We start from the raw sequence: 27,326 nt of genomic DNA on the forward strand, positions 1-27,326 counted from the left end.
TCAGTGTGAGGCCAAATAAGGACGGATGGACGGTGGAGAAAGAGAAGTGGGTGTTTATATTTAAAGCAGGAAGGTATAGGAAGGGAGGACAGAGAGCTGGAGCGTCAGGCTGGATGTTGCACCAGGTCATCAACAGAATAAGGAACATTTGTCCTGACAGAACCCAACAGGAGCCACCTTTCAAACAAGGCGGCGTGTGCTCGAGCCCCCGGGGGCGGGGGAGGTATCGTGTTTATCACAGCTGTTTAATATGTATGTCAGAGCCAATGTGTTTATGTGACCGCTCTTTGGCTTGGGAGCCAATCGGTTGAAAGACCACTGGAGGGGTCCCTCTGTGAACACTTGGCTCCAGCCTTTAGAGCGAAGGGAATAACAATCCTCTCTATGATATCTTCCACATGTGCTTCATGATCCTCTCTCCCGTTTTTTTTTTTTTTTTTCTGGCTGTTGTGTCCTTCATCAGATGTGCTGGAGTTTGGACAAGACTGACAAAGGGGAGAACAATACAGAGGGGTTAGAAAAGGCAAGTGACATGAAAACGTGAGAGGTTAAAAAAAAAAAAAGTTATTTCTCCGTACCCCCCTACCCCCGCTCCCTCCAATCCAAACAGCTACACAAACACTGTGACTGAAAGCTGAGTTTCGCAGGGTTTGGAGGGGGCGAGTAGCTGAGGCAGAGAGGGATGGATAGATGGATGGATGTGGGAGAAGGAAGGGAGCGAGGCGCTCAGCAGAGCCACTGAGTCTAGACTCCAGATGTTCCGGCAGCAGCAGAGTGGGCGCTTTGGCCCCCACCAGGCTGCGTTGGGAGTATCCCCAACACATGTCCCCACGCCGCCTGTAAATCAGCCCAGCCAGGCCTCAGGCAGCACCGCAGCCACAAAACCCCTCCGCCCGGACCCCCAGAGCAGGCCGGCCAGCGACAGACGGACGCCGATGAGCCCGCCGAACAGCCTTACGTCTTTAAATGGCCTCCCCGCTCTGCCTGTTTAAAATGGAAACTGTTAAAGAAAAAAAAAAAGAAGTGACTACCCTTTTCCATGTTCACCTTTCTTTTACCTTCCTTTTTGCATTTGTATGCACAGCTGGAGCCCCACATTTAGCGTACTACTGTATGAAAGGACTCACAACTTTTCATTTTTTCTCTCCATCTGACGTCAAGTCAGACTAAACTTTTCCTGGTTTAGATCAGTTTAGATTATTGAGGTCATTTCTACTTGTTAAATACCAGAATTGTGAAACAGAATATTTCATTTATTTTTTGCAAAACTAAAAGTTTAAATGTACTTTTATTCTCATATGCCTTAAAATTATTCAGAAAACCCCAGATGATGACGTCACAGTAGGATAAATCAATTTGATCAATTAATAACATTTTCTGATTTTGGGAAAACCTTAATTTATTTTTTTTAACAATGCACTCCTTGTGTGTCGAAAATTGACAGTGATGTTAGCTCACCCAAGAACTGCCATCTTTTTTGACGAGCTTGTTTTGCAGCTCCTATTAATTTCGACTTTGAATTTAGGTCAAATCACGGAAGGAATTATTTAAATAAAAGCCAAGTTTTTGAGATATTTTCTGTCATTTTAAAAATTTTTGTATACCCCACCTCTCGACCGAAATGTCTCGCTGGAGATAGACACCAGCACAACTCCCGACAAAATTAGGGACAGGGGTGTAAAGAAAATGGATGGATAGTTTATTTGAGAAGAAAGTCCGGTTCATTTGGAGCGCTGTGAATGCGCAACCAAACTCCGCCTTAAAACCAATGTCTTGGTTCGGCGGAAATGAACTCTGGTGTAGTTTGAATGCATATGTAAACAGCAAGTTGCCTGGAGGAAATTTTGTTTGGGAAAATACAACCAAAACAAATGCGCATGTCGAGCGCCAAACACAAAAGAGAAACACTACAGCCGCTAAAATCTGACTTTTGAGTTTCCGTCAGTGTCTTCTTTTGAGGTTTCTGTGTCGTTTCCTTCGGTAGTTCTCAGTGCAGCGCCACCACAGGCGAGAGAGGGAACAGGTTTTGTCAAAGGGTTTGATTTATTTGACACAGTGTGGCCTGGAAGCCAAAGTCACCAAGTGAAAATGTAGCAAATGTTCCAATCTTAGTCCCTAATCGAACCGAGTCTACTGGACTATCAGGCATGAAAACACCCACAGTTGTAATCCTACCCAGTTACTAAGGAAATCGACCTAACCTTCTGAATTTCATTACATTTTTTTAAAACAATTTTTTCTCTTGCTCTGACGTTTCCTGCTTTTGTAATCCTAACCGACATAAGCCAGGAAAAGTTTGGCTTAGTGTCAGAACATCTTAAAAAAAAAAAAAAAAAAAAAAAAAAATGCTTGTTTTTTTTTAATTAGCATATGTAAATATCTGGTTTCAACTGTAGGCGCCGCTCAAGACATGGACGATACCCACCGTACAGCCGCCTGTAGAACAGAGAGCAGCGCGGCTCTGCATCATAAACCCAGCCGCCTCTCCTCATTTAGCTCGACCGCAGCTCGTCTGCCGTCCTGCTCCCGAGTCTCACTGGCACCAGGGCATTCCTTCAATTGCACCCTGCATCCCAAAACTTTCACATCCACTCCAGGATCCATTCACACAATTACAGATTCCTGCTGAACGTGTGCGCGTGTGTGTCTGCGCAGCCCTTTTCCCATCAGCGCTCAACACATAATTAGACGTTGAACTTAAGAGGCTAGGCCCATATATAGTAAGCAATGCAGACCACAAACATGCACTTAAAACCAGATTTCTTATTGTACTTTGTTGGAGCAGAGAGAGAGAGAGAGTTATTTTGGAGGGAGAAACAAAGTTTTTTGAGCAAGTCGCACACATCCAAACCCAACGTAGCGTCAGGAGCACAAAGAGGAGAGGCCCGCATCCATTTCCATACCCAATACCGGACGATAGCATAACATGCTAAAGTCTAAGCTGTTCAAACAGGCAAACAGCCTCTGAATAAACAGGTGAAGAGAAGGGGGGAAAAAAACTGGACTGGTGGTAACTAAGTATGTCTATTTGCCTGCGTGTCATTTAGCCGTGAATTAAAAAGAGGCCTTTTATGCTTCTGTTTAGCTCTCTGTGTGAACAGATGAGTGAGTCCTTGTTTTTAGTGGACACAAACACCGTAAATGTAACACCTATTTACACAGTCCCACACACACAAATCCCAGCTGATCCTCCAAAACACAGCTCTCCTCCTCACTCCTGGTGCCTTTTCCAGTTATGGCAGCCATCTCAGACGCTACATGAGTACAGGTTTTGACTAAATGGTTGTTGAAACATCTCGACAGGCTTGCCCCCTTAACCCTCAACTCCGTCTCGTCTCTCTCAGCGTCGAGGCACGGGGCGCTCGACGGGACGCCGCGGGGAAAAACAGCTGACGGTCCCTGGAATGCTGTCGAACGCATGAGGTTAACTGGGCTTTAACCTCGGCACCGTGGGAGGGGAGCACCACTGGAACGCGGAGCAGACCTCTGACCAAGCTGTCGTCAAGAGATTACACGAGCGGATCAAGGGTTCTCTGCTCGGCAGCATGAGCGCCGCCAGGCTGATTTGGGATTTATAAACTATCACCTGATTTTTACATCAGGGTGTTTGCGGGATTATATGAAGCAGTCATCCAAACAAACACTTTAAAACCCCAATCCTTCTCATCTGTTTGAGCCAAACACTTAAAAGTGGCAGGAGAAAGTGTTGGAACCCTCTTTTGTTTTTGCTTTTTTTTTTTCTTATCGTCCCTAAATGTTTCAGATCGTCAATTTGATTTAATCATTGGACAAAAACATTGGAGTGCTGGGATGAAGTTATCCAAACAAAATCTGTTTAATTTGGTTTATTTTTAGTATCTTGCCAAACTTCAATAGAACCTCTCTGACAAGATGAAGTAGGCAAAAATGTTTTATGCCCTCAATTTAAGAAATTCAAGCAAAAATGAGAAGCCAATGTCAATATCAGTCTATTAAAAGTTACAAAGACGTTTCTGCAGCTTTGGGGCACAGCCGCAGAAATAGCCATCACAAACTTCAGCGAAAGCCATTATTTACGAATGGAGAACACATGGAACAATAGGGAACCTCCACAGGCGTGGCCAATCTTCCAAAATTACTGCAAGAGCTCAGCATCGACTCGCACAGACTCGGCAGACTTCGCTTCCTTCGTTAACATCGGCGCTCAGGATTAAACAATGAAGAACAAGACGAAGCGAGGAGTTCCGGCGTGAACGTTGAAGGCCTTTCTCACATCTGGTGGAAAACATTTGATCCCTTTTAGAAGAATAATCTGTGAATACAAATGTGACTTTTTGGAAAGTGAGTGTTGTGCTACATTTATAGTCTGAAACCAACACGGCTTCTCAGAGTTAAAAACATTGCATGGACAGTCAAACATGGTCTGTTGCGCTCACATTTTGAACAGTCAGAGATTGCTTGCAAAATTGTATTTTAGACCATTCACAATAAAGTTTTCCCAGATGATTTTTGTGTTTTACCCTCTTTGTTGCAGTGACATTCACGGGGAGAGTGAGAGTGCACTGGCTGCAGCAGCTTCGTGTCGGTCTGTGTCATGTACTGAGTTGTATGATATTCAAAGTAAAACAGTAGTTATGAAGAAGAAAAACAACATTTTCTAAAAGTAACTGTCCATACCAAAAAATGTTATGAGTTAAATTATCAAAGAGTGGTATCAAAACAGAGTAAATAAACTAAGGTTAGCCTAGATTAAAGTAGCTTTCCAAACAGTTTATCCTCTGTCGGTGCGGCATATTGAGGCTCTCCTGCAGCTAGACGTAATTTGATCTTATTAACTTTAAGTACTGGACTGGGACTGACGGAGGAGGTGAAGAGATTTGCCTCTCGTGTTTAAATCATTGGTAAATGATCACACAGCAGATTGTACCCATCACTCTCTTTATCTTTTCTGCATTTCTGTGAACTTTCATCGGTCAGTTTCTTCTCCGTCGCACGTCCTTGGTTTCATTTGAGCTTTTTGATATCTGAAAAAAAGAGCCAAAAGCAAAATAAAGCACGGAGAATAAATCACATTTATCCAGTGCTGTTGCAATTTATCTCCCCGCAGCTTGTAAAACTGTCTGAAAATCTTCACAATGTCCCAACCTGCGGCATGATCTCGCTTCCCTTTTTACTTTTTTATTTCTTGTATAAATCGGGACACACAAAGTAACATTTTAACCAAGGAAACAGCACTTTGGGAGCAGGCCGTTTGTGTATATAAAATGATTTTTGTTCCACGTTTGCTCCACAGGTTGCCGTTTTGCCCTTTCAGTACAGTTGGTCCAGTGAGGTAATTAGCACCCAAAATACCTGCTTCCAGTAGTGAGAGTGTAGAGCAAATTACGGCTTCTTGCTTTGGTCTAAGGTATTTTGGTTCCTCAGAGAAGGGTCAGTACTGAATGCAAACACCAATATATGTTAAAGCCAGCAGAAGCAGCAGTAATAATAATTTAATCGTTTAAATAACAATTAGTTTAACTCTTTCCTTCCATGCATCCTTCATCCTCATTGTCACTCTGGCTCATTCTGGGCTATTTGAAGGAAGTCTTAGGCCAAAAGAGATTTGGAGTTGTAGTTTTTCCTTTTTAAACGTTGCATTTTGCAGGTTACTCAAACATCTATAAGGTCCATCTTCTCACCGTTGTCTATCTTTCCTCTCTCTGTTTTAACCTCTATGCTCTCTCAGTCTGACCAAAGTAATTACCACTCTGCGACGAAACAAAAGCTAAACAGAAAACATTAGCTGGGAAAGGTACTATAGAAATATTACTTCCTTGCAAGACGTCACCCACGATGAGCAGAGCCCAAAATCACAAACCATATCAATACCTGTTTCTCATTCTGCTGTCAGTTCTATTTACTGCATAACAGAGATCATGCATCAGTTCTGAAAACAACAAAACACTTAAAGAGAGCCCTGTTGCCCAGAAGCCAAAGAGGAAAAAGGCCCTTGAAACTGATGTTCCAACAAGGCAACAACCCCAAGCACACCAGTAATTAAGATGCTTCCTGGTTCCACACCAACAAGATTAACCTTGTGGAGTAGCCGGCATGATGCCCAGACTTTAACCTTAGATGTTCTCAGCAAAACACAAGAAAAGGAGAGCAGTCATAGAATCCAATCTAGCAGTCCTGCGTTGGAATACCTTAACGTTGGCCGCCTCCACGCAAAATAGATGTGCAGCAAGTCTCAGAAACAGCGGCGATGGAACTAAATGTTTGGACTCACAGGAATGCAACATGTTTAATAAATGTCTCATTTTTACAGTAAATGTTGGAGTTATTTTGTCTGTAGTCTAATATCAGATTTCAATCACTGTAAAAAAGGTGATGCTGTTGGTGTTCCTCAGGGTTCTACATTTGGTCCATTGATTTTTACTTACCTGTTATTGACCTTGGGAAGTTTAACCTCCTCATGTTACTTTATCAGTTATTGTTGCATATTAACACTCAAACCGATGCAATTATTGGGATCTCTGCCTGATTATATGCTTACAACTCAACCCTGATCACATCGTCTGCATTTTCCTTCCTAGTTCTAGAGAGAGAGATCCACATCCAAGTGTTACAGTTTCAAGTAAACGATTGTCAACAGAAAAAAAATAGTTTTGTGCAGCAGTAGATTCACAAATAGAATTGGATTTGATTAAATTAATACACAAAAAGGAACTCAAATAAATGGCATAATTTTTTTTCCATGTCAATTATTGTACAATTTTCTACAAATAGTAGAAAAACTCTAAAAGCAAAAACATACAAATAAAAAGTCAAGGTCATAGCATTACTGCAACATTTTAGCATTACATATTTTTCTTAACAAGATCAAGTTTTAAGATATTTCACCAATTTATATAACGTTGCAGGGTTTTTCTCCCTACTCTATTGAATAATTTCATTGACCAAGATGAAATTATCCATGAGCGCTATAACCAGAGGGGTCTGTAAATTCCCCTATGCAAAACATTTTTTAAATGCAGTCAGCATTCTCCTAACACTCAGAGTAATGTACCAACAGAGTTGAGGAGCATCAGATTTTACAAACAATTTTCAAAAACAGTGTACAAGATGCAGACTGACTGTCTGGCATCTTGTTTTGAACTAAATTCAGTTTTCTAGTTTTGTTTTATTCAGTCGACATGCCGGGGGCTGTGCACGGAAATGTGCATTTGTGGCTAAATCTGGCACCTTGACACGATGAGCGAAACTCCTCGACATAATTAATGTGCACTTCCCTTTTATAAATGACTACATAAAATAATGTTTCCTATGAATCTGCATACATGGATATAACATGGTTATTATAAGAAGTTTAATCAATTTTTAAAAAATAATTACTTTATTTAAAACAAAACTGCACGACTTAATGTGATTCGGTGCTGCAGGAAACTTGGCTTGTATATTTCTGAATAAGAATCTAGCTGTCGATGGAGCTCTGTCAACATAAAAACATCAACCAAGTTTCCTAACAGATATCAAGATATTTGTACTATATCTTTTTCTTATTCTGTATTTTTGTGTGCATTTAATAACTTTTATATAATATGCACTTTTTTCTTTTTAATTTTGTAACTATATATGCTTTACTATTATTATTAGCAGTAGTATCTCTTTTTTTCTGAAAGAAACTTATTAAGTTGTCTGTATTACACTGCAACATGTTGTATTTACATGAATTTCACCTGGAGGTACTATAGATGAGAACTAGCCTTTATGGCTAACTCTGGCATATCATGCGACATGCATTATCCCTTTTGAAATAAACAAAAAGTAGCAACAACTCAGCCACTTTAACTCGAGAACAGTTTCTAAAATGGACAATTGCAAAAAACAAAGAAAAAAAAAGGGATTCACAAACCGTTTTTCCAACAAACTGGATTTTGCTCCACAAGGGGGCCACCTACACCGTGTGAGATCCTCTCAGGGGCCACAAGACAGATAGGCGTCTCTCTGTCTATGAGTGTATTTACTTGAGTGTCAGCTAGCATGCATGCATGAGCAATCCTGAGTGAGGGCTAGGGAGGAGAGGCGGAGGAGGGTGAGGGCGCTGGAGACAAGGCAGTCAGTCAGACGGCCCTGGGCTCCCCCCAGTTAATTAGTAGCAGGGCCTGGACACAAACAGGCCAGCAGCGGGTCGCTTGGCTAGCCGTCGTCATGTGAAACGGCTGTAGGGGGGAACATCTCCCCGACGCTGCAGATAGAGCCGTTCAAAGAGCTTATCTGAGGCCGTCTGGCCTCGCCTTATCTGATCTGACCTCCGGCTCACATGCCTCCCGTTGGGCCGCATTTCATCCGGGAGCCGCGTGCACGTCCGTCTGAAGGTGTGCATGCGTGCTGGAATCTGGTTATAAAGTTAAACGCTTGACTTGGATGTCAACCAGGCCACAGTGAGGTCACCACCGGCCGTAACACAGTTAAATAAGTGAAGGTGGGGGCGGGGGCGGCGGAGTCGGAGGGGTGCAGTTCAGTTCAAATCAGCCACATGTAATCTTACTGCTACAGTGAAAGCTGAAATCGTTTAAGCGTACATTTGTGCTCTGATTTATGAAGTGAATTATGGGAATGCTACGCAGGCGATCTCTGTGGCCCGAGCTGGAGTGTGTTTCCGTTTAAGTGTGTTAAGAGGACAGCTCAGCAGGTAAAACCTGGTCGCTGGAGTCCACAGAGAGCGTGCAGACGTGAAAAAGGCCCGCAGTAATGAAGCTGCAGGAGGTGAAAAAGAAAAATGGCTTTCAATTGTTTGTTTGCACAACTAGTTTGGGCGCTTCGCTCTCCAGTCAATGTGGTAAACAGCCAGTAGAGTGGCAATATTTCCAGTCTCGGAGCACCCGCTTGTCCTGCAGGTGATCGTTTATGTTTCATTATATGCTAACGAGCCGCGTTGCATCTTTCAAACGAGCAATTACGTCCCCCGCTCCGCGCGTCCCTCTCTCCGGCTGGCACCGGCCGGCCGCCTGTGGCCAGGCACCCACAATTCAGACACAATTTAGCTACAATGCCGCAGTAATTGTTGTTGCCCACTGTCTCCCCCTGTCTCACCCCCCCACCCCCATCCAGGGGTGAGCCCTCGCTTCCCGAAACACAAACACATGCAGATACAGATGCACAGAATCACACACATTAGCACACAATGTTGACACAGCTTCAGCAGGGACAACCCCTCCACCTCCCACCCCCCAACCCCATGACAACCCCCCTCCGCCTCCTCCATCTTTGCCTTCTTGATCCCTCATCCCTCTACACACACACACACACACGCACACACACACACGCACGCACGCACACACACACACAGCAGTGTTGTTTGGTGGAGATCAGAAGCCCAGCTCAGAGGCCCCACACCTGGGCATGTTTGCGGAGGAAGCGGGCCCTGGGCGGGCTGCGCTCCATGCGCCTGTCGACTGGCTCCACCAAGTCTGGCCAGCTGTGCTCCTGGCCTGGCCTCGCGCTGTGGGGGCTGTGCAGCTGGGAAAGGCATGTTTCCCAAAAGAGGAGAAAAAAAAAAAAAGGACAGAGAGGGGAGGAGGGAGGACACAGAGAGGAGGGAGAAAAATGAGAGAAAGAGAGAGAGAAAAGAGTTTAGGTTATTTTGAGCTCATTACACATTCATCTCCGGTTCCTCTCAAGCATCTCCTTTTATATGAAATTCTCAGATAAGCCACTCAGTACCTTTGGAAGTGTTGGGTTTGATTGTTATAGTTTTCTTAAACCACCTTTAGATGATTTGAGATTTAAACAGAAAAACACACACCATGGAATAATTCAATCAGAATCCCGTTATAATTCCCGGATAAGTGATTTATTTTGAGTTATTTTGACTTCCAAGATGGACTCCCGCAAATCAAAAGTCTGACACGAGCAATTTCTCAACCTTTCACGCCTTTCTAAGGAGCTACACGTATAAATTTATGTGTCGTTTGAATGTGTCAAACAACTTAATAGCAAGAGTTTTGCTAACTGTAGCTCTTTTATTTTTAAGTATTGGAATAACTGTTTGCTTTGCGATGGGTGTGTTTGTCTTTTACGCTTGATAATTTATTTTAGCTCCCCTTTTAGTTTTTAAAGTGATATGGACTACTTTTTGTCTGGACAGAAAGACTTCTATTTGCCATTTTCTTTCGCAAATAATCAGGCGAGTTGTACATGCGCTAAATTCTGTCGAGACAGGCCCCGACCGCCTTGTAAAGATTAGACACGTGTGCCAGGAAACAATGAAGGAACTGGAATTGCTGGTAGCATGTAATTCATTATAAATTCAAATATTAAGTATTCTCGGGAAACCGTCCTCAGATGAACACACTCTGTACTTTTACCAGAAGACCAGGAGTCCGACAGACAGGTCAGAAACGAAGCTGTGGAAAAGTCTGAGGCTTTATTTAGGTTATAAAACAATATCCCATAGCTCTTCAATCCGTCTTCTGAAAACAGAAATACTACAACACAATGGGCCAAATAAACCTAAAACTTCATCGTGTTATTCTGTGGTATTTCAATGAAAGTGACGGTAAAAACTTATTTTCAATCCTTTTTAAGGAATTGTAGCCCCACCAACACAGATCTCCATCTGGAAATAGGTTACTTCAGGACACAAGTGACTTTAAAATAAAAAAAAAAGTGTGATTCTTATCACAGAGACCCGATTTCAAAACAATAATTTAAAACGTCAAATTTCTTCCTTCATGTTTGAGCATTTTGGTAAAAATGTTAACAGTTACTTGATTGTGCAGTGAAACACACACTACTGCCTCTTTAAGGTAATTATTGTCACAAAATGTTACCCATTCTCATGACCTGGATGGACTTTATGTCACATTATATGTTTTTGACTTTTATCACATTATTCATGCAACTTTAAAATGATAATATGTAGCAAAATCAGAAACTGAGGACTTTGCTGTTTGCGAGTCTGCTTCATGCAGCCTTCAACCACAACTTTTAGCACTCTTAGCACACTGACATGATCAATATGTGTAAAAACAGAGCTGCATGGGATCCTTCGGACATGTTTGGCGCCAGTTGTCCGGCTTAGCTATTTATTGCCCCTGGCAGGTCGATCCCTAAAAGAACCTCAAATGTGGGGCAGCAGCTGGACAAAAATACCCATTAGTCCGTTACACACACCTGGAGCTGTGTGAACCTGACTGGGTTCCTGCTGGACCCATGTGGGAGCAGCAGCTCTCCATTTTTCAGTTTGGCCTCTGTGGCAATGGATGCTGCTCAAAGCAACTTTTTTTTTTTTTCACCAGCACACCTGTTCCTATTGGCTGGTCCTGATGCCCCCCGCCACCCCCCCTCCGGGGGCCTCGTGCCTCACTGGGACAAGTCGTACCAAACATGATGTTTCTAAGTGGCACGCACTGGCACTTTTGTTCTCTTTCTGGCTACAAGTTAGCGATGTTGCATCACAAGTGGTGATAGCATTACTGGCAGGTGCTGTGTAGCAAGTTCAGACAGAGAGGCATCTACCACCATATTCTCTCCTCTGCTATCAGTCCTTCTGCTCATTATCCAGTCCTGTATCGGCTCACCCTCTGGATCGTCCTGTCTATACCCAGCACTGTTGTCGGGTTCGGTGTGCCGTTTAGAGCCAGGCTGCCGGTATCGCCCGGGCCCACACCCCTACTGCATTCCACTACTGTCAGCCAGAGGGGAGGGCAAGGTGAACATCAGTCCTTACAGATGATACGCCCTTGTGCAATATTCCAGTTTATTTTATCCTAACCAGCAGGTATGGACTGTGGTGTAATAAAGCTGTATGACGAATAGCTTATTTCATTGTAAGGTTGCCCTAAACAGGTCTGGACTCTGAGAATGCACTGAGTCACCAAATCCAAGGCGTAGACCTAAATTTAATTGAAAATCAATTGGATTTAGGTTTGGACCTTAATTCATCATTTTTTCCTCTGGACAAAAAAAAGGTGCCCTTCTGAATTTTTTTTATGTTGTTTTGTTATACAATATTTTACATTGCAGTATTTCTGGATTATAGTACCAATGCTGGGCATTGTTGGAATTTTGCTCAACAAGTTCTTTTAACAAATCAATCGTGAAAACTTAATAAAAAAAACATCATAAACAGATAGTATAGTCAATAGTTGTTAAAACAATAACAGACATAGCATTTTGTCAAGTGGCATCATTGAAATCATCACTACACATCAAATATGTTGGTCATTTTTCTGTATGCTATGGTTCAAAAGCAACTCTTAAAAAGTTTTTTTTAGCTTTGATTTAAAAGTACTCGGTGTTTCGGCTGTTTTGCAGTTTTCTGGAAGTTTGTTCCATATTTGTAGTAGAAACTGAAAGCTGCTTCTCCATGTTTGGTTCTGGTTCTCTGAACGATTCTCATTTCTTTCAGGCTTGTTTATAAATTTGTGGATTTGAAATGGCAACTTTTATTGTATAGACTCTATTGTGGCTCTGCTGCTCTGCTGCGCTGCCGGCTTGATTGGTAGAGTGTTGAACATTATTAAATATCAGAGATGTTCCGAAAATATCTGTACACGAAGCTACATTTGCGTTGGTGTGTCACTCCAAAATGTCAGTAAAACAAAATACTTTGTTTGTAGCTGCGACTGGACAGAAAATGCAAAAACGTGAAGCCACGTAGTCGAACACGGGCTCCGTTTCTCAGGTTTGCTTTGCATCACGTCAAAACAAACTTGCTGCACAACAGCAGAGAAAATGGAAAAACAGTACAGAGGTGGAGGGGAGACCTCTGGGGACGTAGAAAATGAGGCAAAAAAAAAAATCCTGACAAAAGCAGAAAGTTGAGAATTATCTCCCCAGCTGTCTGTGCATCAGGAAGTCTCTCCCAGAGAGTCAACTCTGGCCGGCTTGATCACAGAGGCAGCGCAGGAAGTCCAACAAAAAAGGAAAGGAAGTGAGCACCAGGTCCAGGAAGTGCATTTTTTTTTCCTTTTCTTTTTTTGCAGTTTCGGCTCCACGAAGTCTGGACCCCGAGGGGAGGGAAAGAGGGGAGGAGGATGGGAGGCAGCCCAGCTGAACGCCAGAGTGTGAGAGAGGAGGAAAAGAGGAGGAAAAAAGGCAGAGGCAGATTAGGGCGTAGTGACGGCAGTGACAGCTGTCTCTGCGCCGCCAGCTGTGTGTCATTTGCTGAGCGCTTATAAAAACGAGCTTGGCACCAGGAGAGTGATGTTCCTGATGCCGTGGCGCCAGGCTCTCCGCTTCAAATGACACTGGGTGCCACCGCCGACTTCCTCTCAGCCTACACACATACGCATGTACACAAATAAGAGAGCACACACACAGAGAGAAAAGGGAAAAAAAACAAAGCGTTTGCCTCAGCACAAGTAAAATGCAGGCTTTGCATTTGTTTGCGAGAGTTAAATTTCCAGCCTCTTCTTCTGCAACAGAAAACCGAAATGTGTTCCCACAAAGCGTCTAATTACACAATGCAGCCATTCAGCAGCATCACGGCTAACGCCGAGTACGTCAGGACAAACAGATTAGTGGCTCCAGCAACAACATCCCCACCAGCGTCCTGCTCCCACACACACACACACACACACACACACATGCACGCACACCTGTGTTCACACATTTCCCAGACTTAGCCCAGTGTTTTGCATGTAAATAGAGTGTGTCACTGTGCTGAGGAGGTGCTAACTTCCTCTCTGCTCTGCACCTGGACCAACTGCTCATCTACATGAGAGGAGGCCAGCGAAAGATGGAGAACATCAGAGGCGTTAGAGGAGGGGCTAATTGGAGGCGCAGCTAATCGACGCATGCTGCAGAATTTAAAAGTCCAACATTTTATTCAGTAGTAGGGGGCTTTCTTCTCTGGCTCACGCGCAAAAAATAAAAAAATAAAAAATAACAACCTGAATTCTCTGTGTACCAAGATGATGTGACATATTCAAATATTTGTAATTTTGGGCCTTATCAAGATCCTGAAATTTCTCAAAGGGTCGCTTTTGAACAAATGTATCGATAAAAGCTGATTAAACTGTTAAAATATTCATACATAGCTGTGTCTGTATTCCATACTTGAAGCTAAATAATACTGAACATATTTTCACGTTGACGTATGTGTTCCTGTAGAGACCACAGGGCCTCGAGTTTGACACGTGACATACATTGTCTTGAAACGCTATTAACATCCTATGATTTTATTTTTTTTCTACTTTTTTTTAAAGCTGCAACAACACACTTCCCTGTAGCATACCAGGATTTCATGTGAAAAACCAGGTCAAAGAAGCAGAAATAAACGGATTGTTCTAAAATAACGATAATATCGATACCAAGCCGATACCGGTACCAGGTCGAGACGATAAGATCGATCCTTTAGTTTCAGATTTGTTTTATTTCTGTATTGTCGTTTTTCAACTCTGCCTCAAAAAAAGATTTTGTTTCAAATTGTACATTTTTGTACTTTATTTGGGAAAAAATGCACACAAATCATGTTAGTGTGTTATTTTTTTTAGACATCTACAGACTTTATATAAATTCTGTTGGAGATCTAGGCAAAATAATTGAAAAGGTAAAAACACAAAAACACCTTAAGGTCATATGTTTGATGACACGTTGGACTCAAAAAGTATCAGTATCAGTATTGGTATCGGTACAACGATACGGGCCCTGTATATACCTGGAATCAAATCGTTAGCAAAACGTGCAGCATAGCACACCTCTACAAAGAAGCACCTAAGTGCAAAGCTGGAAAAAATAGTTAATGGTTTAACCAATTACCTTCAGAAGCCACTAATTTTGAAAATTAGAGTCAAACTGGGTAATTTAATCTAAGTCCAACAAAGACCAAGGAACGCAGCAGAAAGGTCATGGAGAGAGAGATGTTAAAAGAAGAGTGAGGTTATCAAACAATGTCCCAGCGTTTGACTGAGCTCTGCTCAAACCATCATCTGAAAAAACGTAAAGGATATGGCCGAACCGCCGCAAGCATGATCTATCCTCAGGACAGAAGCCGAGTGCTCTACAAACATGGAGCCTTAACAATAAAAAGCAGTAAAAAGAAAACAGAAAGCTACAAAATGCTCACATTGCAGTTTGCCATAAGTAATGGAGCGGACACAGCAAACGTGAAAGAAGTCCGATGAGACCAAAACGTAAATTTTTTTACACACCTATAAGCAAAGTGCTACTTGTGAGAAAGTAACACTAAAGATTAGGCATGTCTTTAACGGTTATTTTAGTAATCAAGTATGCTATTGATTCCATCCATCCATTTTCTTATACCCTTGTCCCTAGTGGGGTCGGGAGATGCTGGTACCTATGTCCAGCTAATGTTCCAGGTAAGAGGCGGGGTTCACCCTGGACAGGTTGCCAGTCTGTCACAGGGCAACACAGAGGCACACAGGACAAACAACCATGCACACACACATTCACAATTTGGAGAGGTACCTGGAGAAAACTCACACATGCACAGGGAGAACATGCAAACTCCGTGCAGAAAGACCGGGGCCAGGAATCGAACCCAGAACCTTCTGGCTGCAAGGCAACAGCTCTACCAACTGCGCCACTGTGCAGCCCATTCTATTGATTACTCTGAGTAATTGAATAAAAATTTGATAAAATAAATTGTTGGTAAATTCTACCATGACAGTAATGTTATTGTTGGATATCAACTCAAATTTTCATATTTGAGCATCCCCAACAATAACTTTCCTGTAGTTTAGAAAACTAACCAGTAATAATAACAGTTAACCCGGACAAAAATTATACAAAATTCTGAAACTGTATTCAATTTAATAATAAAGAGGTAGGGTCACAAAAACACTTAAAAAAATGTCTATACTCCAGTTTTTAGCTTAAGTATTCGTCTTCAGTCGATTTAATAGGTGAACACTCATTCTGTCCAGTCTGCTATGGTCCATATGAACGACTGGATTTGGTTCCTTCGTCACACACAGAAACGTCTAACCGGTTATGTATCGTCATGTTTGTTGAGACCGGGATGGTGGTACATTTATTTTCCGGTTCATTCGTAAAGCTACACTAACGTTAAGCATCAACTACAGAACAGCCGCCCGCCGTGTTCAGCCTATCGGCTCACCTGTATAAATACTCCCACCGCGCTCTTCACCGCCACCAGGCAGCGGCTCCAGAGGAGAAAGGCTGCTGTACTCTAGACTTCCTGCCAGTCAATTTAAGGATGATTACAGGTTCCCCAGTAACCCGGACATTATCATCAATGAAATCTCCCCCAGACCGAACTTGAAAATTGGACGTTATGCTGCTAGCACTTACGTAGCTTAGGCGGAAGTGAGAGCGTTGCACAACACAAATAATCACCCGGCTGGAACACGGTGTGCTAAATAATAAAACATAATTTAACGAAGCTTCAAGGCAGGTAATTTTCGTTAAGGAATTTTAATAATCAAGGTACTCGAATCACTGGAGGAATCGTTAAAGCCCTACTACAGATCAGCCTGAACGCAGCGTCCCCATGGTGGAATATGGCGGTGGTAGCATTTTGCTGATGGGATGATTTCATTCAGCAGCTACAGGGAAGATGGAGGGAGATCCTGTAATAAAACCTGCTAGAAGCTGATTCAACTAGTAGTTGTGGCTGTTATTTGACAGACCTAAAATAATGGAGCGGGTCTGAATACCTGGAGAGCCAGTCAGTCATTAAAACCAACTTCTTTAGTGCAAAGACCAAAAGTCAGGACAACGGAAATATAACAAAAGGACAACGTGGAAACCTAAAATGATTATGTCAAAGTTTTTAGGATTGTGACAGTAAGTGTGTAAGGCTCTGCTTGGTTCACCTGTGAGCCAGCCCTGAAACCACATCTGAATGTTTTTCCTTTATGATTTATAGGAAAATCCTTTTTCTTCTTACAAAAAGTCACGATACCAAATGATACGAGAGTCTCCGCAAACACGGATAAGCCCAAGTCATCACGTCTCTGTGCAGCCAGAGCGTCGTGCTGTTATCTGTGTGTCCTCTACGCCTAATCAGTGGCAAACGATAAAGCCAAACACACGTTCTGCGTTTGTTATCGGAGGCTATCGAGCCCCGCGCTATCCTGCCACGAACCCAGCAAGGCCACGATCTGCTCCTTCCCTCCGCCGCTCGTCACACAGGGCCTGATGGCGTCCTGGAGTCAGCACGGGACGCGCAGTCACAACACCGGGCTTGGAGTCTTCCCAACAGACATAATTCAGCACAGCTTTGAAAGCAAACGGCTGATAATATAAAAAAAGAAACTGCTGGGAAAAGGGGAATGTTCACTGCTCTATATTTGGTCATTTCTCTCGGCTCTAGATGACTTCACCAAAGTTTTTTTTTTGTGTGTGTGTGTGTTGTTTCAGTCTCACTTTCAGTAAACTCTGTGATCACCTTGCCTTTTTTGCGTTCCGCGGGCTTTTCAGCCGGAGCACAAAGAGAGGGGAGCGGGGCGTTAGTAGCGCACGAAAAAAAAAAAAAAGAAAAAAAAGGCCTCCAGCTTTGGCTTCTTAAAGAAAGCAGAGGTTTAGCTCTTTCACTTCCACGCCATTGTTATGCTAAGGCACAGCTTGGGAATAAGAGTGAGCCATTAGCATCTGAAGAAGAGCCAACATCTGAGGGAAACATGTCTTTAAGGCCCCGCAAAGAATGGACTCAATGCTGCCTCTCCTTCTCATTTTCTCATTCTCTCGCTCCATCACTTGTTCCACAACTCAGCTCTCATCCCCGGCCTTTCGACGGCCCATTCTTCTTTCCGTCCTCTCCTCCGCCGGCTCTTTTGGCGCCGACAGAGGGGGTGGATAAGGGACGTTCGTGTGTGCAAGGGCGGGTGGAGAGGCAGATTAAGACCTGGGGAAAATGGCCCTTTATAGATACTAAACATCGCTAAATCAAAATGGTTAATTCATCACAGATTTATAGAGGCGGGAAAGATCTGCTGGAACATTCGGAGTGCATCGGGGAAAATCGGTACTTGAGTGCAACTGGTGACAAAAAGAAACCAGTCTGACGGTTTATAAAACGGACGCAAAGTTTTGACAAAAAGATGAGTCATTTAAAAAAAACAAAAACATTTTTTGTAAGCGAAGGTGGAAATTTACAGCAAGGAGCAGACGTTTGTTTCCTGCTGTCGGCAGTACTCACTAAGATACCCAGCTGCTGTCATGTCTCATCATGTTGTCATGATGAGTAATATTAAGTAAATCACTTGTTGCACTTTCAGTTTCTCGGTTGCATGTTGAAATGGGACAAATGTCCACAGTTTGGCTTGTTGATGCCTTATAACACGTGTGTCAAACTCAAGGCCCGGGGGCCAGATCTGGCCCGCCACAGCTTTTGATGAGGCCCTGTAGGCTCCAAAATACATCCATAATTTTCTCCACAAATTTGAATTGACCCCGAATGAAAATGAGTGCACCTGTACTCCTGCATCAACCCATAAAAGATATACCCACAGCATGATTCTGCCACCACCATGTTTCACTGAGGAGGCGGTGTGTTCAGGGTGATGTGCAGCGTTAATTTTCCGTGACATAACGTTTTGCACGTGAGCCAAAAAAGTTTGCAGTTATCTGATCAGAGCGCCTTGTTCCACATGTTTACTGCGTGCTCTACATGGCTTCTGGCAATATCTTTCCTTCGTTCTCTGCTTCTTTCTTCGAGTCTATATGTGTAGGTTTCTGCAGGTCTATGCTCCTTATTCTTGTTTTTTAAAAAAATAGTCAAGTAGTGTGCTGCTTCACCAGTCCAGACAAACAAAACCCAAAATGGTTCCAATGCATTAAAAGCCCCAATTTAATACGACGTGCTGCAAACCTTCGACTGGAGCTGTAAACTCGTGTAATCTCATGCTAAACTGTAATTCAAAGCAGATTTGAGAGAGCAGACGTTCTGTATTACCTATGAGGGGGAAGCGCAGATATGGATGAGTCCAGATCTGCTATCAGATCAGCTTAACAAAGTCAGTGTCAAGGCTTGTTTTGCAAAGAACTGCAATCATATTTTACCTACAGCATGCACTGGAATCTTTTCAGACTGTACTGGGCTCATTGTCCAGAAACAGTCCAAGCAAAACAAAGATTCATTGATTGGAATGTCATGGAGGGAAACCTATCAAACCTCTTCGATTGGTCAGATTTACTTCAGACATGAAAAAATTCAGGCTTGTTCTTACGATAACGGAATCTCACATCGTTTCGTATCATCACGTATTAATTCAATGAAAAATAAATTCAAATCTGAGTTCCTTCAATTCTGAAACTGGACCTGCTCAGAGTTGCTTTTAAACCACAATAAATACAACTTTGACCAACATATTTGATGTGTGTTGATTTTAGTGAAGGCAATTGACAAAAAGTAATGTTTGCCACAGGTTTCTCAATTGTTTTCATGACTTCTTACTCTTGTGTTTTTATGCCGCAAAGCACTTTGAACTGCCTTGTTCCTAAAATGTGCTACACAGACAAACTTGATTGATTGATTGATATAAGATACCCTATTCTTAAGTTCACTGCTGTGGAGTGTCTTCAAAAGAAGTTATGTTTTGCGGAAGACGTCTCAGGTGAACGAAGCCTTACCTGTCAGACAATAATGTCACCCTTATAAAGGAATATGGCATCATAATAGCCACCGAGTGCTAAAGCGGTTTCTTTTTCTCAGCTGATCTGAGCCACTCATTGTTGTGGGCCGGTTTAAGGCTTAAGCACTAAGCTGCTGCTTAGGGCCTCCAGGCCAGCAGAAGACCCACAAGAGCAGTTGATTTGTTTGAGAAGAAGAAGAAGCTCGATCTGGGAATGATGTCAGACCTGAATGGTTTCTTGTGGAAATCAGACAAACAATATGAAGTTGCTCTTTGCTGCGGTACTAGCTACAATCAGCAACACAGCATGATAATGCGTCACAGGGACAAACAGAGGTTGTGTAGAGTAGTAGGGTTTTTTCACACTGATAGTGCAATAGACTTGGTTTGATTTTGGACCAAAATTGCAAGATTTTGTTACGTTTTCAGCTGGTGTGGTTAGCTTTCATACTGTATTGTGTGACACGATCCAAACCCTTCGAAAAGCCTGTGGTGGCGCAGCACACAGAACCCATAGAGGAAATGACACAACAAATTCCTGAGCTCAACTTCCTTCTTCACAAAATGCAAACAAAAGTGGAGAGGCGTCGGATTTTAGCGGTTGTAGGATTTGTTGTTTGTCTTTGGTAGAAGATCATGAGCCATTTTTGCAGCTAGCGCTAGGTTCGCGTGTTTGTTTTGGTTGTATTCACCCAAAATCCACTTCCAGTTTTTGGAGCACAATCCGAACCACTTCCATATATGAATGCATTCAAACCGTATCAGAGTTCACTTCAGCCAAATCAAGACCCAGGTTTTTAGGCAGACCAGAGTCCGCATCAGGGTTTGATTGCTAATTCACACCTCCCCAAACAAACTAGAGTTTGATTAAAGTGAACTAAACGGGGCTGGTGTGAATGCAAGAATGAGTGTTAACTAATGGTTTATGCTGGCAGCTTTACTTTTCTATAACTGGCGGCCAAGTTGGAGACTAAATTTGGATTTGCCACCAACTTTCCCAGTCACAATCCTAACTTTAGGGGGCATTCTTGTTGTTTTCTCCACAGGGAGTTTGTAAAATCTGTGTAAAAACACATTCATCCAGCTATCTTCTTAGATGTTTGATCTGAAGTTGGTCTCTACCTCCAGGGGTCGTTGGGTGGGAGGCGGGATACAGCTTGGACAAGACGCCGGTCCATCACCAGGCAACGCAGAGACCCACAGGACAAATAACAATGCACACACACACACCCATACCTAAGGGCAGTTTAGAGGCCTCTTAACCTAAAGGTTGGACTGTGGGAAGAAGTCAGGCATGCACAGAAAGAAAAACCCCAGGCTGGGATTCAAAGCCAGTATCTTCTTGTTGTACAACATTCTACACCATAATGTTTTTTTTTCTTTTTTTGTATGGATGGTTTTGGAGAATCAATCTGTCTCCAAATATGCTATGTGCAAAAACACCCAGAGGGTGGATTTTGGCTTTTATCTAATGATCTTCTTATATTTCACTGACTTGTCCTGATCTTCTGCTTCAGCTTTAACACACTTTTTCTTCAACAGTGGAGTCTTGTGCAGTGAGTGTTAACCTCCCTGCCAGCATACCTAGGTGGGCCCCATATGGGGAAAAGAAGGGCAGACCAGATGGGTCCCATATGGGTTTGTCCGCGGGTTCCACGGTGGCCCCACATGGGTTTGCCCATGTAAGGCCACAGCCCACATGGGCCCTACATGGTGGTGGCCCACATGGGTTTGCATATTTAGGGCCCATGTAGGGCCCATGTAGGCTGTGGCCCTACATGGGCACATGGGTTTGTCCATGTAAAAAATTATTTCTAATATTTCTAATATTTTTACTGCCCACGTAGGCTGTGGCCCTACATGGGCCAACCCCACATGGGCAAACCCCACATGGGTTTGCCCATGTAGGGCCACAGCCTACGTGGGCAGTAAAAATATTAGAAATATATATATTTTTTTGCAAAGAATATCAAAGTGTTCAATACTTATTTCCCCCCCAGCATGGTAAAAGTTCTAAGTAAACATGCAGCTAATTTTGCTTAGATTATGCGATCAGAAAATATGAACTCTGGATTTGCTGTGTTTGTCCCGCAGGGGCCACGGTTGGTCAGAGGGGGTGGCTTTGTACACACACACGCACACCCCTCTGAGTGGGATCCTAAAGATGTTAACAAAAACAAATCCTAGATAGAGAAATTCTGTATCCATGAACATAAAATCAAACTTCTTTGCTCACAGGAATCGGGGGGCTGATACCAAGAAACGCTGAGTCACTTGAGTTTGTCAGGATGAGAGATTTCTGTTCTTCCCCCAGCTGGCTGCTGACACGTCACAGCGCAGCGGTTCGCAGAGAGATATCAACAATGCCATCACCCGCAGCGCTGCGGAGCCAACTGTGTGATAAACACACGAGTCTGTACCGGGGTTCTCTGCCTCAGTGAAAATACTGAGCCGTTCGGGGAACAGGAGTATGACTAAGTCATGCACCTGCCTCTCCGTCAGGAGAACAGCAGCAGCAATCTGACAGGAGGAAAAGAGGGTGAGAGGTCTGTGTGATGAAAAAAAAATTAAAAAAAGGAATTTCCAAGGACGGGGGAAGATGTTGTGAAATCATATTGCGCATGTGGCCAGCACAGCTGCAGAGGGAGTGAATCGCTCCATGTGTAACAGCATGAATCACTCAGAGTTCCTCAGAAGTCAGATCACACTTTCAGTTCTCTCTCTCACACACACACACACACACACACACACACACACACACACACACACACACACACACACACACACACACACACACATCTTCCTCCTTCACTCCACTCCCCGCCCTCTGTTTTTCATACCTCACCTTCCCAGTCGCAGGTGCAAGCGGTGAAGTAAGCGCACCAGAATTGGCCACATGTGCAGCATCCCCACACACATAGCAACACACCTCGGCGATCACAATGAACAATGCCAGAGCCATCCAGAGTCTCCTCGTCAGCATGAGGTCATGTGGCGTTTTTTATTTTTTTAAACACACATCGCTCACACACTTCCTCTTCTTGGTCCTGTTGCTGCTGCGCAGGTGGGCCGCCTGCTGCATTCCAGCTCAGTTGTTAAGTGACATCTCCTCTGCAGAAGTGTCCTCATCCTCAGCCAGGAAAAGCCGCATGACTCATCGAGTTCCTTACCTGATGCGTGGATCCTGTTTAGGGTTTCCGAAACGCTGCCCTGAAGAATGCCTTACCGCCTCACTGAAGGCCAGGCAAAGCCAAGAAATGTGATTGTTCGGCGAGTAGAAATGTGACATTGTCCCAAAAGAAGCGATCAGATTCTGAGATGATTGCTAACGCAAGTTGCAAATTATCTTGTGGAAGTGGACTTTTTGTCTAGTTGCTAATGGAAACAAAACTGAGTGCACACCTTTGTTGTTTTTGCACAATACAGGGTTAATTCCCTTCGCAGATATGCACTGAGTTGGCCTAACAGAACAGAAAAAAGGTCTTTGGAATGTGGGAGGGGGGCAGTATGATTGCAAACATTTATCACATTAAAATATGTTGCATGTTGTGTTTGTAATGTGACAAAATATGGAAAAGTTAAATAAATACTGCTACAAGGCGGCATGGTCTGATGCAAAACATGACAAATGGGACTTAAAGAAAGCGTTGAGCATGTTTTGCCACTGACATTGGATCTGTCTAACATCTGAACGCTCACTGAAATTTTAGAGTTGCAACAAAACAAACGTAAATGGATGAATTTTGCGAGTTTCGTTTGTGATTGAGCAATAACGACGGTGATTCAGAGTTAAATTCCATTTCAGTCAAAAAAAAAAACACACCACTACAACCTGTGATGGCATGTGGAAAGAAGAAGCCGGAAAGGGCGTTGACGTCTTTATCTGTCAAAACCCAGGCCTTCTGATGCAAACGTGACAGCTTTCAAATTGAGTCTCTAATGGTAATTAAATAGCTAAATCCACCCAGAGTTGGGCGCGCAGAATGGCGTTGCCCTTCAGGGCAGCAGTGTCACCCCCGCCGTCCCCGAGGACCGGTGGGCGCTGCTCTGTGTGGTCCACTCTCACCCCCTTCATGTCTTCCTCCCCCCGAGAGCAGAGTGAGGCTCCTTCATCTCCTTGATATCAGAAGGGCTGGAATGGAGAGAGAGAGAGATAGAGAGGGAGAGAGAGGGAGCTGAAGGAAAGGGTGGGGGTCCCTGGGTGGAGAGCCGAGGTCTCCGTAGTTGCCAAGCGAACAGCATATGGGCAGCTCGCTGGTGTTACTGGGGCCCCAGGGCAGTTCCCAGAATTCACATGATAATGAAGCCTGGGGCCATTCATGGCGCTGGCCTAAAGCTGGGGCTAAGAGCTTTTGATAGCCCCCAGCAGCCTGTAGGCCTGCCCACCCTGGGCCCAGCCAGCTTTCCTGCCAGGCACAAACCACCTGTTTGATTTTCCCAGGGTCCTGCCACTGTGGAGGGAGAGAGGAGAAAGAGGGACGGAGAGGGGGGACAGCAAAGGAATGTCTCCCTCTTACTTTGTCGCTGAGTGTGTACTTCCCATTCACTTCCTCTTTATAATCCCAAAGCCCGGCCCTCACGTGCACACACACACATGGATGAGACGTGTCCAGCCTAGATGCACACACCCACGCTGACCCACGCACAGGCTCTTATGCCCTTTGTTTAAAAAAATAAATAAAAAATCCAAGAAGCAAGAAGAATGAGGTTTAAAAGTAGGGCACCTTCTGCCGCATCAAAGATTCACACAAGCAGATTCCTGGCAGAGAGCCCTCTGCAAGAAAAAGAAGCAGGACCCTTGTCTTAACGGTGCGTTCGTCTACCGGACGTGGGAACCAGAGGAGGATTGTCTCTGGGCAGCCGAAAGGAGACTGGCAGTATATGGGAGGGGGCAGGAGGGATGCCAGACCAAAGCTAGAGGGGGTTTGAGAAGCCGATGTACTGATGGGTGGGAACAAGGATAAGGGATGAAGCTTATGGAGCTCGCAGGGGAGGTCAACGTACAGTATGTTTACAGGAAGGACGCATTCCTTTGCCGTGAGAATGGCTGCTTGATGCTTAGCAAACAACACAGGGACAGACAGGACAGATGGCCTGCAGCGACAGTACAGGAGAACAATAGTTCTGTCATTGAGGTGGGAAGATAGGGGGGGGAGTTTACGCTAGTAGAATTTGGCTACGAGGCACAGAAAAATGGCATTTGCATGTAAAATGCCGGCTGAATGTGAGCTTTCTTCCCTGCAAAGATTGTCCGCCAGGACATTTCCTGTTGCGAAGTCACGTGACGGGATCAACAGTAGCCAAGCACACACTCACAGGTGCGCAGGTGCGATGTCGTGTGCTCTGCAGCCACTTCCAGTTCCCAGTGCAAAAAAGGCGGGGCAGCGTTCCTACAGTTTAACCTGAAATGCTGCCTTGCTGGGGGCTAAACACCTGCGCTGCGCTGACAGGGTTTCAGAGAATGGATTGGGTGGGAGGCACAAGTTAGCTGCCTGCACCTTTACCTGAAAAGGGTTTCTGGTTACCGTAGTGCCCGGTACGAGCTGCTGCTCTTTTGCAAACAATCCAGGTCAGGTGTATGGGGAGCATAGGCATAGAAAAACATTACAATAACCTTCTCCTGTGACAAGAACGCACACACCTACACCTGTTGCACCTGCGCCGCCTTATGTGGGAAGCCTGAAAAGATTCCCACACCCAAGTAAATTCACTTCCTCCACGGCTTTGACAAACAGAAACAACAAACAGTGGGGGAGGGGGGAGGAGAAGGAGAGGAGCTGGAGGACGCTCCGACCACAGCTGGGTCAGCAATGGGCTGTTGAGGTGGGACTCAGGCGTCAAGAGCGTTGGGAGAAAGAAACAAAAAACTCCCGGAGGCCCAAATAACTTGATTATACCAGCACCACAATCAAAACAAAAGTGGCAGCCCCAATCTGTTCACTGTCAATGGCGGCTCTCATTTGTCAAGCCCATCCAAGAGGTTGGTTCTCAGGCAACTCGCACAAAGCCCGGTGACAAACAGGAGGACTCTCCTTTTTACCCCTGCCTGCCACCGGGAAGCCCATCTGAAGTATTAATCTTTTGGTGGAGGAGTGGAGGAGAGGGCTCAGCCTGGCCGGGCCATTGTCCCCAAGGCCTGGGCCCTCTGAATGGGGCTTTGTCAGCTCACCAGCTGCCACTGTCCACGCTCCATCTATGGACTTTGGCTCCCATGTCCCCCTGGCCGTGCTGACTGGACGCCTCTGTGCAGCTGTGGGGATGTGCGAATGTGTGTGTGTGTGTGATGGGATGGAGAGAGAGAGAGAGGTCAGGTGACGAGCCATTTGTCTCACAACACACAGGGGAAACACACAAATATGTGGCTTAACGCGGGGCCTTACTTGTCATTTCAAAGCAGGCCGTTCAGGTTGCCAAGGAGTTTGAAGGACAACAGCATGAATGCCCATTTTTGAGTTCGGCGTCATCCGGTAAAGAAATCGCATGTGCAAAGGAATTCTCCGAAGACTGTTGGTTGAACTTACTCACTCGGTGGTTCTGGAATTTGTGACAACAACAACAAAAAATCTGGTTACCTGTGCTGCACAGGAGTAAAACAAAACAACACAAAGCAACAAAACCCCCGCAAGATTTGCATCCCTAATTATGCCCATCTAGTCTAACAATCATGCTGGAGGAGGAAATTAGAAATGGTGCGAGAACAGAAGAGCCTATTTATTTGTTCCCCATCTTCCTCTTACAGCAGGGGGGCAGCTGGCCAACAGCAATCAGCTCTGTCCCCCATAGGCATCCTCTGGCTACCAGCTGGGAACAGCTGGCCTCCCCTTCTGCTACCAGCACAACCAGGCCCCGCTGGAAGCCCTGCAAAGGAGAGGGCCTCATAGGCATGTGACAAACAAGCAACATTCACTCAAAGACAGGCCATGCTAACGAATAAGGCTCATTAGGCTTCATTTACAGTTCCCATAGAGGCGCGCCAATTGTTGGGTCCGAGAGGTGAGGTAGAGTCAGTGGTTTCCTGGGGACAGCGGTGCATCTCTCCAGGTTTACGCTCCAGCTTCCCTGTCGGCATCACCGCAAAACCCGCAGCGACTCCTCTGCCGGACCAGAGCGTGACGTCGATGGCAAACTGTTGCTATGTTTAAACAACCCGGTGGAGGGGGTGAGGTGGGATTGTTAAATAGCTGCTAGTTGTGCAGGGGGTGATGACCGCTGAACGGAAACAAGGCTCTGGCGTTATTAGATTTGCAACAAGCCGTAACACTGTCACCCATTGTGTCTCCCTCCACTCTCCTCCTCCTCTCCCCGAGCCCCCCGAGCACAGCGAGAAACTTGCAAGTCTTCCCTGAACACCCCTCCCTTTGCCCCCCACCTCCATCTAGCACACACATGCACGTAAACATGCACACTCAACCCCCCACACCCAAACTAAAGCTCTCTCTCCAGGCAATTGCCACTGGAGTGGAAAGTATTCCAGAGCACAATGCCCGTGCTCTCAATGGGTGCTTTAGCATGCCACCAGTGCGCTGTCACCAACAGATGGGGAGCTAATTAGAAGCCATTAAAGGTCTTTGATAGTGTGTGTGGGAACCAGGCGGAGGGCGATGGCCACAGGGACGTAAAGGAGGGGAGAGGTTTGGGTCCAGAAGACGAGGGAACAAGCTGGCCAAGGACGAACGGCGGAGGACACCTGTGGGGTTCAAGGATCCCTGCAAAGTTCCGGCGGGCGTCAGCTATCAGATGGTAGATAGCGGCCTTGTAACCTACGCCTGGCTCTCAGGAAAGGGCATGCATCCACCC

At 44.7% G+C, this 27,326-nt stretch overlaps 1 long non-coding RNA gene across 2 annotated transcripts; it reads right to left on the minus strand.

The window, feature by feature from the left end:
• Positions 1-1,475: 1,475 nt before the first annotated feature.
• Positions 1,476-26,057, minus strand: LOC103465573 (uncharacterized). Of its 2 annotated transcripts, XR_001776583.1 has the most exons (4): positions 25,910-26,057; positions 25,699-25,779; positions 9,361-9,483; positions 1,476-5,003 (listed from the first exon to the last, which is right to left on the minus strand). It is a non-coding gene; the product is annotated as an uncharacterized LOC103465573 (long non-coding RNA). The 2 variants fall into 2 exon arrangements; XR_533816.2 differs by lacking the exon at positions 1,476-5,003 and having other exon boundaries at positions 9,230-9,483.
• Between the last annotated feature and the right edge of the window lie 1,269 nt (positions 26,058-27,326).

Source organism: Poecilia reticulata, linkage group LG5 (genome assembly GCF_000633615.1).
Source record: "Poecilia reticulata strain Guanapo linkage group LG5, Guppy_female_1.0+MT, whole genome shotgun sequence".
Taxonomy (NCBI): Eukaryota; Metazoa; Chordata; class Actinopteri; order Cyprinodontiformes; family Poeciliidae; genus Poecilia; species Poecilia reticulata.